Here is a 19298-nt window from a genome sequence, read left to right as displayed (position 1 = left end):
CTAATCCTCTTTTTCTTCAGCTTCACTAATAATTTCCCACATGGCACCTATCAGATACCTTACTGAAGTCTAGATAAAGGAGATCAGCAGCATTTCCGTTGTCCAGAAAATCAGGTATCTTATCGAAACAAAGCTATCATGCTCGTCTGACACAATCTACATTTCGTAAACCCATGTTGCATCTTATCTCATTTCACCTTTATCTCTGGGTATTTAATTGTTCTTTCCTTCACAACTCACTTGGAAATCTTGTGTCAAGGTTAGACTAAGAGGTTTGTGGTTAACTGGATAACTTTTTCTCCACACCTTACTACTTCTACTGTCTCTGCTGAAGATACAAGCCATTATTAATCACCTTTTCTGCTGGACCTACATCTTAATGTGCTGATTCTTTCTGACCTATAGCCCCATGGAGCCCAGTTCACTCAGGTGTAGACAAGTGTTTAAGCTTGACTGGGGTTGCAGCAGAAAGGCTTTGCCTAAGTAAACCCAGGGGAGTGGTGGGATGTGATGGCCAAAGCCAGTCTATGGGAGAAGTATTCATATTTTGGGAGCAGGGCTCTGCTGAGATTCATCATAAAAGTAAACAGAAAGGAGGCCGGCTCATGCAAACAGGGAGCACAGGGTATTAACAAGGTGAGACCGGGCTGTTTTGTTTGTCAGCAGCTTTAAAAATGTTAGACTTATTAGCGACAGTTGTCAAAGTGCCGCTTGCGAAGTTCCCCACTGTCACAAGCGACTGCCAGAGCTTTAATGTTAATTGGACAGATTGTCTCTAGTTTTGAAGAGAAAGCTGTGATTAATGAAACAGCTGTTAACGAGGCTGGAGGAGAACTGACCCTTCACCTTCCTGCTTTTGAGAGGAGGTAAACAACAACTGGCTTTGGCTACCCTTAAGAAGTAGTTGACGGAGGACCCTCCTTAAGAGAAAGGCCAGAACCAAGCTGCAGAGATGAATTCAAGGAACTGAGATGCATGAAGGTCCTTCACACCTTCAGGTGGAGACAGAACATCCACAGCCTATTCTGAAGTTTAATTCCTGGGCTCTTCCTAGGTTTAGCTGAGATTCAGAACTGACTGGAAAACACAATCCTGGACCTTAGGTATCTTTAGTCCCATACACATTTCTCCAGGCTTTTGCACTCTGTGCCTTTGCACTGGTCTAGCATGGGCACAGTTTGCTCTCCTGATGCAGAAGCAGCTTTGTACTCGCCGCTGGGTTCCACACTTACACCCACGCAGTTGGCCGGAGGAACAGGTATAGTTCCTCATAGCACAGAAAAGCTGAAGGGGATGAGTGTTTTTCTTAGTCTGTCTTTATCACTGGCTTTCCCTGTCTATGGAGCCTTCATCTCTGCCTACCAACCCTCTGGTGCTACCACCCTCCTTGAATTTCAGATCCATTTCCTATGGATTTCTGAAGTAGCCCATCACAGGACACAGAGCTTAAAGCAGACAGGACCTTCACTACCCATTATATACCCTTCCCTCCCATCTAGGAACGCAGTCCCTCAACACAGGCAAGTTAAAATATTTCCTATTGGTTTCAGAGGGAAAGAACATGATTGTGTATACAGCTCTCCTTCAGGTTTAGTTTCAAACTTACCTTCTGCTGAAGGAAAAGGCTGGAGTGTTTGGCACCTGAGCCCTATGAAGGTCCCCCTGCTTCCCCAGTGAATTCACTGGGGCATCTCTATGGAGCCACCTCGCCAGCACGCAGGTCTTAAATCTTCTTCTCCTTGTAGTCAGCAGCAAAACTCCAGGCTGACTTCAAGTGGACAAAGATCAGGCTTCAACTGCCTGCCTGGAGCAGTGAACTAAGCGTTCTCCCCCCTCCCTCATGATGTGCTCGCACTCTGAGGTCTCCGGTCATTACTCTCCTTGCTGCCTCATTACCAGAATGTGCCATTAAAGTTTCGCTCAGTTGAAAATGATCTCTTATTATCTCTCCATGGAAATTGCCCCAGCAACAAGCTTTCTTCAATATCTATCAAGCCAAAGAAAGCCATTAGAGAAATTACAGCGAGCTGCATTGATGCTCAGGCACCTTCCCCGGCAGGTAGACACACGGTGCCACGTCCGCACGCTGCTCGGGCTCCATCATGAGGCCACTGGAAGAGCAGCCAAGTGTCTCTGTCAAGGTCCCTGTGAGGACTGAGTGGAGGAGACCTGGAGCCCAAGCCAAAAGTGGTACCATTTGAGGCAACACTGCTCCCCACAGAAAAGTTGATGGGAGCCTGGTCCTCTGTCGCCAGCACCACAGGCACTGTTTAATAGCTAAAGAAGAGGGGAATGGCCTAGACTATGTGTACAAGATGGGTAAAAGTTCCCAAATAATCCCTTCTGGTTGCTTTCATTTTGGAGTGTCTCCCATGAAAAGCCCAGGGTATCTCCTCTTCTCACTCTGGATGTCCATAGTGCTGTTTGTCTGGCTTGATCACACCAGGCTCCTTTCCAGTCCAGGAAGGTGAGAGGTGTGCCAAGGGCATGATTCATTCCACCTGCTTCAGACATCAGCACAGGATAAACTGTGACCCAGAGGTATCTATTTCCCTCCCCTGTTTAAAAAAGAAGACAAAATAGCTCACCGCTATTGGGTTGTTCATCTGGGTTGCCAGATGAAGCAAATTCTCAGTGTATTGTTTCCAGAGGTGCCAAAACATTTGGATTAGGGACCTAGGAAAAAAAAAATCAGTAACACTAAGTGATTACCCATTTTCAAAACATAGCCCAAACCTGTCCAGATGGAGGACTTTGTCTCCTGATATCTGGGTGTTTGACAGGGGAAGTGTCAGGCTTCATCTGATGACTTGAGGCTGTATTTGGTATTTAAAATGAATTCACACAGGGTGGCAGCAGACCAGGTCCCAGGTCCTTCTTTATTCTGTACTCCCTTCCATGACTCCAAGTCACAGTGAAGGCACATGGTTATTACTTCTATTTCTCTCCCTCAGCAGAATAACAGCACTGGCTTGTCTGCCACCTTTGACAATAGTGTAAGTATAAAACACTCAAGGCATTTTCAGAGAAACAAACTAGAAACAAACTGTGGGAGCAGGGCCCAGCTCTGCCCTTTCCATCACCAAACTCTGCAGGTTGCATTTCTGAACTCAGGCAAAGGTTTGATTTGTTACTTTCAGCCCTGAAAATGGTGAAAGGAAAAAGATTAAGGGCATGTCTTCATTGCCTGTTGGAGGTCTGTCTTCAGCAGGATTTTTATACCAGGAGCTGCATCATAGCATCTGCTTTCCAAGTGCAATGCATCTCCACTGCCAGGGTTACATCTTGCCTTTAGCTAAGACATACTAGAAGAGAGGATGGCAAGAGGTTATCTTCCAGGCTAGTGACAGGAGCGCTGAGTTTCAGTCATCATTATGCTAGAAGGGCAGACTGATCCCCAGGCACGTTATATGTTGGATATCTGCTTTCCTCCAGTCATATTGTAGCTCCTGCCCATGGTCCACAGCCTTCTGCTGTGTGCAGCGTCTCCTACCTCTCTCCACGTCTATCATGAAGCCTTGTGCCTCCTCTGAAATGATGAGAGCTTTCTTGCCCTTTTTGCCACCATCTTTTGCAAATATAGGCCACTGGGCTCCTCATTAAGCAACTGGCACATATTTATGGGAGCACCTGGCTCTAGGGAGATCTTTTCTATCTGCTTGCTGTTTTTCTGGATCTTATCATGAGTCTATTGTCATCTGTGTCACTCTTGGTATCCACAGCCTTCTCCTGAACTGGAGCAGCTGCTCTGCTTGGTGATTGACCCCTGTAACCCAGGTCCCTAAGCCTGTAATGATGCCACTTAAAAATGGCTCAAATTCTGTGACCCCACCTTATTCCATTTATACAGTTTCCCTTGCCAGACTACCTGGGCAAAGTGGTGTTATGGCTTAGCCCAGGAGAGGAGGGGAGAGCGTGAAACAGAGGGAGAAAAAGGGAAATTGAAAAAGAAAATTAATAAAGTTATTCTGGTACTGAAAAGCAAATGGGAGATACAGGCAAAGAGAAGCAAACCATGGGCATCTGCCATGTTCTTAGTCACATCACTTAGGGGACAGCAGGTTTCTTGCTGGAGCTTCTCAGAGCCTGCCTGGTGTGCAGGTCTCCAGGGAGCCTAATTTTTGGTGCTGGGCCTGACTGTACTGAAGTGGAAGGTGTATGCAGGGGGGTGTTGGGAAAATATGTTTGCATTTACCTTCACAGACAGCTTGCAACCCCAACAAATCTCATCCTGGTGGTTTTCCTTGGTTTCCCTTGTCAATGCCACGAGATGAGTTGATAGGGAAAAAAAAAAAAGGGCTAATCTCATGCAATAAGGGACAAGTTTTGCTAAGCACAAACCAGAAAAAGCATCTCTGGAGGCCAAACAGTGTTTATGGGACTTCGTTTGAACTTCACAGTCTGCTCTGCGGCACAGAAAGGATACAGCCCAAGACTTCTGTTACTGTACTGGGTCATAAACCAACCAATTAAGTCTGAAATCCCCATGAGAGGATGTCATTTATTTCAGCTGGACCCTATATGTGATCTCTTGTCCCCAGCTGGCCAGGTCTGTGAGAGCAGCTTTGATGTTTGCTCACCTGGAGAGCTTTGTACGTGCTCCCTTGGCTTCCACTGACCCTCTATAATGGACCTAGAAGTCAGGACTCCTGGGTTCCTTTCCTGCCTCTATCCCCACCTTAAGGTATGACTTCAAATAAATCATTTCCCTCCCTTGTGCTCGCTATCAGTGAAATGTAGCTAATGATACTCTCCTACCTTTTAAGATTGCTCTGAGATTCTCTGTAGCAATCATCCTGGGCTTTCCCAGTTCAAAAATGTTTTTCTGAGATCAGATTCTGTTGAAAGCTGGTGTTTGCTGATCTGAGGCAGAGCTGTGGACAGAGAGGAAAAGATCAAGAGACAGGATACGAGAGGTCTGGGATCAGCAAAGATTATACCATCCAATAAGGGTATGATGAAAAAAAAGAAAAGATCCAACTTGGTCAATATTAAATCAGGAATATTCTTTCCAATGTGTCATTCACCAACAAGGGGATGGGATAATTTTTTGCTTCCTGAATCCTGTTGGAAGTTCTGGTTTTGATACTCCAGAGGGTGAAACATCCAGAATAGTACCTGGGCTCTTGATTTGTAAAGACAATCTAGCAAGTTATTCAACTCAAAGTAAATCTTTACTGATTGCATCACATTATATCATCAAAATTATGACAGCAAAGGGGCTTTCAGATGTTTCTTGAGGCATGAGGAGACTGAGTAGACAGGCACAGTACAGCTCTACCACTTCAGGGAACAGAAATAAATTTGATCTTTGGGAATCTGGATTCAAATTTTCTGCATTATGTAAAGAGCTGCTGCCCATGTCTCCCAGCTGTTGAGGAAAAGATTTGGCCCAGTTTAGCCTGGATATACTTAGACTCTAGCACAGTATGTTCTGGGTCATTTCACACTGGGGAAGATGTCAATGTTTAATTGCGATTGAAAAATTGAAGGGAAACAAAGGTAACTGAAGCCCTAAATATGTTTTGTCTATGACTACCCCATGTGGCCAGAATTCTCAAAGGTATTTTGTCTGGGGAGGAATGTTAGCGGCAGGAGTATTTTAGAATTGTACAAGTTATAGTGAAAAGGAATTTATTGCTTTTCTTGCCTTATCTCGTAATATGAAAACTATGGTTTTATTCCATTAGATTAATGGCTAGGCAAATATAATACAGGTTAAAAGAAAAAAAAAAAAAGGCAAAGCACCACACCTGAGGTACTGTGCAGTCAGTTCATGTAATTCACTACTGCAGGAGGTCAGAGAGTGATATGCTGTAGCTGGAGTTAAAAAAGAGCTCTGTAATTTTACAGCCATTAAGAGCATGTCATTATACCTGTGAATGGGGGAATGGAAATCTCAGACTTCAGAATGCAGAGAAAGAATAGCCTCAGGAAAGAAATCTCCCCATCTTTTCCCATCACCTTTCACACTACTGGGGACTTGTATGAGGCTGGGTTATTGCCATTACCCTGGGAACTGCCTGCTGGCAGCCATCAGAACGCAGGCAGGTGTGCACCGGTGCAGTGAGGCACATCAGCGAACACAGGCTCATTCCGTTTACTGAACAACGTTATGTTTTTCCTCGCAGGATCTGAGAGCTCACTTGCTTCTTGGTTTGAGGGAATACAAGCACCTGGCCAGGAGCAAACAAGAAGAAAGGCAGTGCAGTTTTGGTGGCATTTGGTGCCCTTCAACTGATAGTCACTCTTCCTGTAGAGGCTCTTTTGTGGTTGACATCAAAGACCTCACAGTTTGAGAGGAAGGTGATGAGTATTCAGCGCGGCACATTCCCCATGGGGAGTCAGCTCTGCATAAGGCAAAACTTACTGGGCTTCCTAAAAGCAAGCTGGAGGGAACTGGATTTCCATGGTGGCAAACAGCATCAGGAGCAGCTAGAGACCTTCATGGAAGTCGTTTCACCCTCTAAATATTCACAGATCCATGAGATCAGATGAGACGAGAAATCTGGAGCTCCAGGGAGAACTGTCGCATTTGGTTCTCACTGTCATGCCCCTACGGTCTACACAAGCAGCTCCTCATGTTGGGGTGAGGAAGGCTGTCATAGGGGGCATCCTGGGTCAGGAAAGATGTCGTGGAAGTGACAAGCACACTGTGAGCAAATGGGATGCTTTCTTGGGTGACATATCTCCTTAGTTAATGGTTCATCTGCACCTTCAAGTGCCAAGCTGCACCTTCCTCCCCAGCAGCTAAATGGAGCCACATGTGGGAACTCAGTGCCTTTCCCACCTGCCTTTACCTTCAAAAAATGACTTAATCCGGATTTAAATTTGCACTGTTTTCTGTGTTGTGTGAGGAACTAGGGAATAGATTCATGTTTTAGTCAGGTTATAATTTGGTGGAGAATTAGAGCCTCATAAATAAGGCACAGTATTTATTCAGCATGTTTGACGAAGATGTCCTTATTATAGCTCCAATACAATCCTCTTTCTTTTTACATGCAGAACACAGCAAAACCCAAAACATCTTGTATGCCCTCAGCACACAAAACTCATGGCCCACATGCTCAGCTGGTGCAAACTGGCACGGATTAGTGGCTGGCAGTGCAAATGCATCCACCGATACTGCACAAAGAGGCAGCAGGGCTGACCTTGCTTTGCTCTCACACATCTCACTAACATTGCTCCCGACTTGTGCAGTCACACTTCCATCTCCCCACAGCTTTTCTGTCTCCGCCTGGAAGCCTTTGCCAGCGTGCTGGAGGTGGGGAAAAGGGCTCACAATGCTGCAGTAGCAAAGTGAGTTATTTTCTTCCCTGCATGGCTGAAAACTTGCTGTGCCATCCTACTGCCTGTATTCCTGGGGAAACAAAGCTGGATGCTAAGTAGTGGAAATGTGCTGGAGAGCATTTCCTGGGCTTAGGTAAGATATTTGCCTTCAAGCCGCCAAAAAGGCCTTAGGCAGGAGCAGCCTGCTCAGGACCTGAAGTAAAATGTGTTTTATCCAGCTTCATGGCTCAAACTTCCATTCTTGCTTCCCTGGGCTTTCTGGCTCCGCTGAGATTACAGGAGGAACACAAACCTCTGCTCTGGGTGCTCCTGCTGTTGGACTCTTCCACCAGCGTCACCAGCATCCCAGGGTCCAAATGGCCTTTCTCCAGCTCAACTAATCTGTCACTGCTGCATCTGTCATCTGGCAGATAATGTATGTGCACGAGCTCTGAAGTGGGCAGGGAGGAACAGCAAGGGCCCAGGATTTACAATGCCCGTGTCCAGGGGAGGGGGGGGTAAAAGCTGCCAACATGATGCTTTTCTCTCCCCATTTATAGCAGGTGCCCAGCCCATTATGGAGGCGTAGCTGATGGTTTTGTAGCAGCTTTTGCTGGTACTGAATTAATCCCAAATTTTCCGCTTTCTCCCTGCAAAGTTCACCAGCCCTCTGAGCAACCTGCATGGCTGACACCTGCCAGAAAATTAAAAGCAGGGTGTTTGGGGCAAAGCCAGCTTTTCAGGAGTGTATCTCATGCCCTTCTAGGTTGATTTGGATAGCAGTTCCATTTGAGCAGATCTGCAGTCACAGAGGCCCTTCGTCAGATCGATTCGATGTTGTACACCCACAAGCTCTATGTGGTGCACCTCACATCCCCAGCTACACCCCATCTGTGCAGTGCAGGAGCTGCGAGGCTGGACCCTGCGTGGCAGGAGCTCAGGTTGGCACCACATCAGCTGGAGACCATCCACCAGCAACAGCCTGTGTGAAGGCTGTTTCACAGCTTGTGAGGCCCTGCCAGTGCATGGGTGTCTTTGGACACCACATGGCAAACAACACCCCACTCGGACCTCTAGCCTCTCCGTTAAGCAAATCTCCTTTTAATTAAATCCCTCCCAAAGTCCTGCCCCTTCACACACAGGGCACCATCCCCTCCCTGCAGAGCAAGCTGTCCATTTCAGAAGACATAGGTCAAACACCAGGCAGGATTTTCAGTAAAACATAATCAAAATGATGCTATGGCAAGTAATTAGGACAATTCCTGCCTTGGAGATCAGCAACCAGACTCACAAAGCAGTACAGTTAATCTCTTTCTGTCAGTGGCAGGACAAATCTGACCTCTTGCATCCATGTTCAGCTACCTGGCTCATGTCCCATACCAAGATACAAGGATCCATATGCTCCTTGAAATCTCAGAAACTTTGCTGGCTGTATGGTGGAGCAGGACAGCTGAAAGGCTTTGACATTGAGCTGATGAACCAAACAACATGCAGCATCCCTGCAAGCACCGTGTCGCCCAGGAAGACAGAACGTGCCTTTGTAAGGCACAATCTAATTGCACGGAGCTGTGACAGCTCTTGTGGTGCCATCTGAATTACTGTGTCAGCTGGACACTTATCACCAAGAAAATAATAAACACTTAGAAACAAGGTGCATCGATGCTCTCGTTGGCCTTTGAAACACGCTCAGTTCCCACACCAAAGGAGCAGGTGTTTCTACTTGATGCTCTTCTTGTGAAGCCAGAGAGGCAGAATCCCGCTGCATGTTTCTGGTGACACAGAAAATAAACAGTAATTTACCACTCACTCTTGCTCTCAAGTCCTTGCTAAAGAATTGGGACCTGACATTACCTCCCTAAGACTGATATACATTGGGAATTACTCTATGGCAGTCTAGTTGCCATAAAGCTGGCCTGAGGACTTAATCTCTTCTGTGATGGCCCCAAAAGCTGTCAAACTTTATGTCCACCTGCAGATTTATAGTAGATTTTAATATGGTAGTTAGAGAGAAGCCAAATTTTCCTGTCCTTTACACTGAGCTTCCCCATGCACCTGCTCCCTCTCCAGTCCCAGCTCTTTGGAGCAGGTTGTCTGTGCATCTTCTGCAGAGTTGCCTCCAATGCAGGGTTAGATCCTCAGATGGCACAGAGAGAAGTGACCCATCTGCTCGGTGGGGTGATGGTCCCTCATGGGAGAGTCAGTGGGATCCCTCCCTCCTCACTTCAGCTGGCCAGAAATCAAGCACTTCATATAAATCAATTGCCTGGACTTTTGCTATGGTCACTGGAGAAAGACTAGCATATCCCAGGAGAAATTATTGCCATCACACATTGGGTGTCTAGGGAAGGAAGGGTTGAATTACCACCTTGTTAGGGCTATGCAGACCAGGAAGAATATGAAATTTGCTTGATTTGGCTAAAAAAAACTGACTAGCCCCTGGGGCAAATTAGTAAAACTCTTCCAAACTATGCCAACAGCACATTTGGATTGATCAATAGCCCTGGCTCAGCTATCCTTGATATGCAGTAGAGTTCATCTACAGCAATTACCTAAAAGCCTGCGAAGGGGAGGAGATCGAGTAATTTAGCAAGGGGACAGGGCCTTTGCATTGATTAAAAAAATGTAATGGGCTCTTTGAGATGGCTTCAAAGTTGCCCCTGAGGTACTTCATCAGAAATGACAGCACTGCTGGGGCTTTGCCTCTTTTTTTCTTGCAGCCCAGCAAACCAAATGTAGTCGGAGGAACAATTTCAGGTAAAGACAGAACTTTGCTGGGGGTGATTTTCCCTACAATCCGGTTACACCAACAGCAGGTCAGAGAGAGATGGGCCGGAGATTAACAAGCATGGGGACAGAAAGAGGGGCCGGGCCAGCATGTTTAAATCAATGGAACAATCAGTCGGAGGCTAAAGCAATTTCAAGATTAGGCCTCCTTTATGGAAAGCAGTGATCTCTTTTTGATGAAAAAGCCGTCCCAGCCTATTGCTGTAATCTTACCTCTGCTCGTGCATTTTCCCCGTGTCTCGTGGTTGACCCACTTCCTTCAGCTCTTTGCTTGTTTCCTTCAAGTGCAGTTTTAGCTCCAAACCACATAAACACCTTGTTTAAATTGCTTTAATCTTCAAGTGCGCTCTCTATTGATTTGAAACAGTTAAGCTGTCAATCAGCCCTTTCTCTTCACACTGTGGGCCAGGGAGGAAGATTAAAATAACAAACAAACAAGAGGTGGATGGGCAGGGAAGTTAGTCTGAATTTCACCGCAGATGCAAGCTGTTAAGAGACTGGAAAAGGGTGGAAACAAGGTCTCTCTGGACATCAAATTCTGTAGAAAGCCTCTGTCCAGAATGGAGAACAGTGTGTGATGCCCTGCAACACCCAGTTCCTTCAGCTAATGCATTCAGACACTCACACTGCTAAAGTAGGACCTGGATATCTCTTCATGCAAAGTGCTGTGCAAATATTTCTAGGATTCAGCCTCAGTCTTACGAAGTTTGCAGTCAGTACTGATAAGACAGACAAATAAAAATGATAAGAGAGGTAAACAGATGCACAGAGAGAAAAAGTAGTTTTTCCAAGGGCAGTGCATGTGTCCCAAAGAAGGACTGTCTCCTGATGAGGATCTAGCGCCGCATCAAAAAAACCTCAATAAACACACTCAGGGTGACTTTTTGTGTAGTAGTGAGGAAGCAAATGAACCTGCACTGGCAATGGCATCTGCAACCCAGCCGGCTTGCAGCTCAGCTGTGCAGAAATGCCATTGAAGAAGGACATTGGAGCTGGACCACTGAAACAGCGGATGCTCTTGCAGTCAGTGGATACATCCCCTGGCACTTTCCCTCGCTTGGATAGCATACCAGGCCATCTGCACTCAGGACAATCCTGATGGCAAGCTGGAAGCAGCAAGCTATTATTTCATCATTACAGCGAGCATAATGACAGGGCCAGAGAGGCTGATTGCTGCTGGAGAGGTCAGCGGTCAAGGAACTAAGAAGGAGAGTAACGATGAAGCATGGCACATGTGGCTTTGCAAGAGGTGTGCAGCTGGCTTAGCCTCGCTCTAGTCGGAGTATTGATCACTAAAATTAAGCTGAGGGCCTCTAGTTAGAGTCTTCAAAGTGGGAACATACTTAAATTCAGTCCAGCGGTAGTCACACACACTGAAAATCCATCAATTAATCACATTATGCAAAACCAATATTAGACACAGCAACACTCAAATACTGCATGGGCTCACTGTGTTATGCACGGGCTGAGGAGAAACCTCTCTGGTGACACACTTGTTTCTGCCCTCCCCATAAACGTGTTTGTTTGTTTTTTAAGAAGGAGCCTCATGAGAGCGATAAGGACTCACTCTCTTCTCAGCTCTCCCAAGAGGGAAACCAAATTTCCCAGCACTCTTTCCTCTGCACTGGGTGGATTTCCAGGGAGGCGCTTCTCCTGCATCGGGTGCTGAACCCGCTGCACACCATGGCCTGGGAGGGACAGCAGAGCAGCGAGGTGACAACCCCAGGGGGTGACAAACCATGCTTGCAGCAGGGCTCTGCTTTCTGCAGGGCAAAGCCGCCAGAGCACAGTGGGACTCTTGGGAAGGGTTCACAGAACAAAGAGGCTTCCAATTGATTGGGTCATTCATTTGAATGTTTAAAATAATAATAATAAAAAAACCTTCTCTTTGAATGGGTTTCTTTCCCCTCAAGCAACTCAAGCAGCGGCTCGATTTCCATTTGGCCTCAAGATCCTTTTATTGATGTGCTATAAACATTTGCATGCGGTGGAAAGGTTGCTGGAGAGCTTGCGGTGGGAGGGTCATAGCTTTCCAGCTACGGGGGCTGAGGGGATTTCACTTTCTTCTTCTGACTTTTAGGAGCAGAAGTAGAAATAAAGATTGGGGCAGAGGGGTCACAGAGGAACCAGCACAGATAAAAAGAGAAAAGATCACTGCACAAAATGAAGAGACTGCTCTACAGACAAGTTTCTTACATTACATTTCACTAGCCCACTCTCAAAAGGCACCAGTGTTAGATGCAGAATAAGGCAGAGGTCCTGGGGGGCAAATACCAGGTGATAGGAAGAATAAAGATGGCATAATGAACTTAAATAAGGGCTATGTTTAAGATTAGATGGACAACTAACCTTTTATTTTTGACTATACAAATACTTCGTTTTCACACCCTTACTAAAATTATTTGGTCAAATGGGAAAAGAAGGAGAAGACAGGTATTGGAGGGATTAATGTGATTTTTGGTATGAAAGGCAGGGCGGGGGTGGGGGAGCCAAGCTGTTTCTGCCTAGGGGAGCTTCAGAACATCCTGACACCTCAGAGAAAACCTTCTGTAGGCTGGTAGGAGACAACTCTACACAAGGAGCCGTGTAATATGGAGAATGAAGAATATACGTCAGCATTCCCTTTCTGATGACAGAGCAAAGTGTCATTCCAGGAAAACAAGCACATTTCAATGAGGGAAGGGAGTAAGGCTGTAAAACAAGCAGATCTTTTTTTTGTTGCTGTTAAATACAAAATACACAGACCGGATTGATTTCATGTTTTCAGAGGACTTCAATCACATGAATAAAGATGGCTTTCCCCAGCTCCCCTTTCCCTGTTGTTCACAGCTGGCTGACAGCCATTCAACACAGCAACAAGGGCCAGAGCACCGAACTGAGCGGCCAGAGCCAACAGTGATGGATGAAGACTATGAGAACAGGACAGAGAGAGGCCTGGGGAGAGCTATCATCTAAAATAGAAAAGGACAGCACCAGCGCTACAGCACAATGACTTAATTTGTGGGTTTGTTCTGCTCTGTAGGGGTGGGCTGATGTGACACCCACGCACCAAGACACAGCTGGCAACATCTGCCACAGCTCCTCCTCTTCTTCAGCTTTCAAACACTTGCTGTCCTCATCAGTTCTTCTCACTTCTCCTCCCCTTGCACTTCCTGACTGCTGTAGTTTGCCTTTTTTAATGAAGTCCCTTATGGGGGCTTCAAAGGGGAGGTGCATAGGAGTCAGGAAGAGGAGGGAGTGGTGCCTTCCAGTCTTTCAGGTTAAAATTGCAAACACACACATATGTATATGTACTGCAAAAGCAAAGCAAGGAGGGAAATCAATAGCCCTGGTCAAAACTCATTGTCAAATCTGAACGAAGTTTGTGATTAGTACAGCCCCACAGAAGCCACTGTTGCCAGCCTTGATCTGATCCTTAAATGTCAGCCTTGCAGAATCACAGAAAATTAGGGGTGAGCAGGACTCCCAGATACCACCTAATCCATCCCCTTGTCAAACAGCCCCACATGCATGAGGTTCACCAGTATCAGGAAATGCCATCTCTTTTTTTATAGCTTGGTGCTGTGCTTGGACTAGAGAAATGCAATGGACGTTTCTATACCGAATTTATCTCATCTCTGAAGGCCAGCACGTCCCAGGATCTCCAACACCAACTGATCACATACTCAGACCCTACTCATTGTCTGGTCTGCCAAAGGGCTTTGGCATCTTCCTCACTGGGTTCAAAAGGGGTGATGAGGGCTGAGAGGGATGATTGTGTGTGGAGGAGGAATAAATTTAGACGAGTCTATTCTCATCTCCAAAATTAGTGTTGCTTGTTTGTTTGTTTTTTAACCTGTTTTTCATCAAATGACACCTTAGTGCCACAGTCAATAAATAAGCAGCGATGGGGTGGGAGGGTGAAGGCCCAGGCAGGGGTAGATGGGGGTATAAGAATGTGAGAGAGGAAATGAGGAAAATAAGCTCAGGCCATCTGAGCTCATTTCTGAAGGTGGACATAACTGCTGATTAGCAAAGTCGGACTTAACCGCTATTATCTCCTCCCCAGCTCGCGATGTAAATGTCAGCTTCCTGCAGCAGGGAGAGGACCACTAATGGCTGCAAGGGGGGGGCAAGGAACTTCCAAATGAGCCTGACATTTTCTTAACCTGACACAAACAGAGGCTTATGAAAGGCCAGGGAAGGAACCCAGAGAGGGACTGAGAGGGCTGTAAATGAAGAACAAGACCTTGCTTAACCACAGCCATTTGTAATGGGCTGCCGAGCTGTGACGGAGGGTGAGTAGTGGGAGTTTGCATTGGGAGAGGGTGCCAAGAGGGTGGGTGGAGTAGCAGATGTGTTCACACTCCCTTTTGGCAAAGAGGATAATAACATTTGCCTTCTTTAAAGGGAATACTGATGAATAGTTAGTAAGCCTGGGCTGCTTTCCATAGGCTCACTATCTTCTCTGAGAGCTTTTCGAACGGGAGAAGCAGGACCCCTAAGCTAAATTAAAAAAGCTACGCAGCAGGAATGATTCCCTTTCCTGCAAAAGTCAAGATTCAAATAAATTTTTCATACTCCTCAGGGTAAAAATGATATCTCAAAAATGTTACGGGCTGAACTGAGAAGGGGAAGCACAATGAACAGGTTCCCTCAGACGAGTCAATATATCGATGATCAGCACAGTCACCTAGGACATGGTAAAGGCAGATTCAAGTCTTCGCCTCAGCCTGGTTCAGAGAAAGAATTATGTAAATCATAGGTTGGTCACTCTTTGGGTGACAGTCCTGTGTACCTCACCACCGCAACTCAGTTCTGCAGCTCTCTGCCCGTTAGATTTGTCCCAGTTAGGAATTCACATAATTTTTTTCTGCGGGAGTGAATCAGGTTATGTCAAACCATGAACGTCTTCCAATTTAAATCCATTTTGGTGAAATAAGAGCATAACAGAGGATCTGTGGTGCTGCGTCACATCAAAGGTTCCTTGACCCCTGCCTCAGAGAGCAGACCGCAAAGTTCCAGAGAGGATCTACGATCAGAACAGATAAAGAATGACCCCTTCCATTGGCAAGTTTCCAAAAGCTACGTCTTTAACTACACATAGTTTGTGCTACTGGAGGAATACTTGCGTTTGAGATGCACCTCAACATAAGTCTCCTGGAACTTTCCTTGAACCAACACACAGTCACCACATTATTTTTGCTGCACATAGGTACGTGCATGATTTTGAAAAAGCTGCTTATTAACAGTTCAATGGAGAAGGATATACCATATTTTATCACATATCCACTGGTAAGGCTCATTATTGATTTCAATGTACCTGTGCCAAGAGGCAACGACAGGCACAGTTTTTTAAAGAGAAGGAAAGAAGATTAAATATACTCAATCCTTGTCACCTTAGCAAACATTTATCCATCCGGTTGGGTGTGATGGGAAGTCTCTATTCTAAAGAAGGAATTAAATTTTAATAGGACAGCAACATGTTTGTAGGGCTGTCATGGCCCAGGATTGGAACAGACTACAGCACTGCAGGGAAACACCAGAGGCTGCTGACAGAAGAAAGCCAGGAGGCAATAACTTATGTCTGAACCTGCTAATAGTCAGGAAGTAGGTGAGGCAGGACGGGACTGATGTCGAGTGTCTTGGCCAGTGATGGTAGAGAAATTGCCTGCTCAGAAAGGAGGTGGAGCAGCCCTCAGCAACCCCCTGTTTGTGGCTGTTGCTCATAAATGCGATACCAAAGCTAAAACGAAAGCCAGAAAATCCCAGTGCGGACAACAATGTTCCTCACTGATGTGTAATCACTGCCACAGACCTCCCCAGCAGCAGGACTATGTTTCCAAAGAAACCTCTTCCCTTCTTTGCAGATGGGCTTTGCTCTGTTTGAGGAATGTTTAATCCTTCTAGATAGCACCAGCTGAGCTCAGTGCTAATGAGAAGGTTAATAATCTCCTCACTTGGGCAGGAAAAGGCTAATACGGCAGGTGAAACCTTCACTGGGTTCTTCAGGTTACAACCTTCAGGATCAGAATGATGCGTGTGATATAACAAGAAATAATGAACTGGACCAGTTGGCAAATGGTTTAGGCATCTCGCACCTCCTCTGCTGTGCTCGGTACCTCTGAGCAGGCACAGCAGATGTTGCTGCTGTCCTGGTGTGCACCAGGTTCACCCCATGCTCCAGCAAAGAACTCGCTTCATCTCCTGCCCTTTAGTGGCCTCCACAGCTTCTTACTTCCAGTCATTACCAGCCATGGTCTAGATTTAATGAGGCCAGAGTTCACTGGATGAAATAAATGCAGGTCCCCGAACCCTCTAAACCAAAGCTAATGAAAAATATATGGTCCCTCGCTCCCGCTCTCATTTTCACATCCTGCAAATTATCTGTGCTAATGCACGCAACTCTCTGCTCCTCCACGGCTTCAGATGCTGAACTTTGAGTCTTTGTCACATCAGCCGGCACCAAGTAATTCTGTACAGAAGTCTGACATTTCCAGTTGAAAAAAATAAATTGATTAAAATTCAACAGGCATGTAGTGTTCAGCTTTTAAAGGTCGGCAAATCTAAGGAACTATCAACTGTAAAATAATTTAGCATTTAGAGGGGAGGGGCAGCTGGGGGGGGCTCTGGGAAGAGGGAGGGAGCGCAGAATGTTAGGATCATTTACTGCTTGTGTTTCACTGTCAAAAACATAATTATAGGCAATTTAATTATCGTCTAATGGAAAGGGTCCATCTTCCCGAGCACCACGGACAGATCCTACCTTGCCTCCCTGGGCACTGTGCAGTGCAGAGGTCGGACGGGACTTTGACAGTGACCAGGGTTCCTGTGGGTGAGTGTCTGCAATAGGACCCCGGAGGATGAAAATGGGTGATGTTGTTTCTGCTGCTTCTCATGTTAGAGACTAGATGGGGCTCATCTGAAGGAGACTTGCAGTTGTCCAGTAGAAGAAAGAAGGATCAGGCTCTTCAGAACAACAGAGAGAACTCTTTTCACATGGGAAGTACAGATTTACCCAGCACAGATCCTCTTGCTAGCACACAGCTGTCTGCTTGGTCCTGCACGTATCCTGTGAGTTCTCTGTTAGCAGGAGGCCCAGCTGAATGTGGCAGCCAAGATGGATAAGCACAGGCCCATAAGTGAGCTACAGACATAAGTACTGATCCCAAAGGAAACCAGGTCAGAGTTTCAGGAGCTGCCCCATCACTTCACTGGAGCTCCACCAAGACCCAAAGCCCATATCTTGAAGTTCCTCCAGTTCTGTCATCCGCATTTTGCTTTTTGAGGTCTGTACTACACAACTTTGAGCAAGATCAAGTTAGACAAACAAGAAGCAAAGCCGCTTTGCACCACCCTTGATGGACCACTAACATTTACATGAACAAAAAACCTGGATGCAGAAGTCTTTAGCCTGAGCCTTCTCTGACAGGTTGCAAGTTACTAATTCGGACACTCTCCCTTCCCCTGATGGCATTGCGCATGTATAAATCATATCTAATGCATGGCTTCTCCCTCATCCCACCCTCTTGTTAAAATCTTTGTTCTTCACACCCTTTTGTGCATGAACTTGAGACCAACTTTTTCCAGCCTGAAACATGTTTGCTTTCACTGTTCTGTTAAGTCAAGATGTATTTCCCAGCAGAAACATCTCCCAGAGCTTAGCGGCAGAGAGAGCAGAGGAGGGTTTGGAGCCCAACCCAGTGGGATTTGGGGCAGCAGGCACTTGTCCTACTGCTGGCTCTGAGCCCCGGCGCAGGAGAAGGTGGGCAGTGTGATAACGTGATTGCCTTTCCCAAGGATGGGATCGCAGGCCGTTGTACAACCCAACTGTGACCCCTACAGGTCTCTGAAAAGAGAATACTGAGCTCCTCAGAGGCAGCACACAGTTGATATGCCTGTGATTCATTATTCCCTGTAATATCAAATTCTCCCCTTGCTCACACAGGTGCCACGCCATTGATTTTAGTGAGGATAGGAATACTGTGAATGAAGGGAAAAAACACAGTCCATGAAGTTGCTGGTGAATCATGCTCTCCAGGCCAGAGAACACCACAAGGATTCAGCTCCAGGGAGTGAAAACACACATCAAAGGAGACCAAGATGACTCTTACTGCAAGGCATCTGTAGGAAGCTTCTCTGAGGGAAACTGTGACTCAGCAACAGCCCAAACCAACCTTGAAAACTTGAAAGAAAGTGAAAAAGAAAGACAAAGGCCAGAAGGCACATCACTGTTGCCCCATCCATCACCCGAATGCTGCTGTGCGTCAGTACAAAGGCAAGACAGAGGAAAGGGAACACTGTGTCATCTTCATTTAAAATGCTCCCAGCCCAATCTTTGCTAACTCAGCTCCATCCCTGGGCCTCTGTCTTGCCTTATCTCAACAGGAATCCACTAGAGTGCATAACCACAAGTTCCTGCTAAGCTTTTGATCTCATTGACACTTGCACTACCAGAAACATCTCCCTGCCCTTTACCCTGCCTAGTGTGTCCTTTTTGCAAGCAGTGGGACATCCACATCCCCACACTATCTCCACCCACTATATTACCTCAGTAGAGGGATTCAGCTCTTCTATTCCCCACATTCCTTCTCCAAGGCCATAAACAGACAGCCATAGCCCCAAACGCATGACATATTTGCCCTGGACCATAGTGAATCAAGCCCACCACAAGTATCAGCACATCACCAAGCTGCATGGGCATCTCCCCATATGGTCAAGACTCTCCAGATCCTACCCCTTCTACCAGGAAAATCTATGGCCTGAAACCTATGCCAGAGAAAGAGGAGGAGCCCCTGCAGTTCCACATCCCATCACCACAAAACTTGCACAGCCTGGAGCTGGGGACAGTGGGTACCACAACTCCCTGCTGAGCAGGGCTGGCTGGTGGCAACACCAAAGGCTCCCTCATGTTGGCTGCTCTGCCTCCTTCCCCCTCCCACTGCTACACAGCAGCCAAAAAGCACCATGTTGATTATTCAAGAGTGGACTCTTAACAGCTCTAATCAGCTGATAATCCAATAACACACTCAGCTGAGCTGCACTCTCAGCTCCCAGGTCCCCGCTGCTGAGAGAACATTTACAGCTGCGTCGTGTTGATAATAACTGCCTGGCGGTCAGCAGGAAAGTGCAGCAAATAACTCCCTGCTCACTGATGTCTCCTGCTCCTTGGCCAGGTCAGAGGTAGGCAGACCTTTCCCCCAGCCCCTCTCTGCTTGCAATAAAAAGCAGATAACTGCACAGCTGGCTGCTGGGGGGGGTCCTGT

Source organism: Nesoenas mayeri (genome assembly GCF_963082525.1).
Source record: "Nesoenas mayeri genome assembly, chromosome: 18".
NCBI lineage: Eukaryota > Metazoa > Chordata > Aves > Columbiformes > Columbidae > Nesoenas > Nesoenas mayeri.
This window is presented reverse-complemented; position numbering follows the sequence as displayed.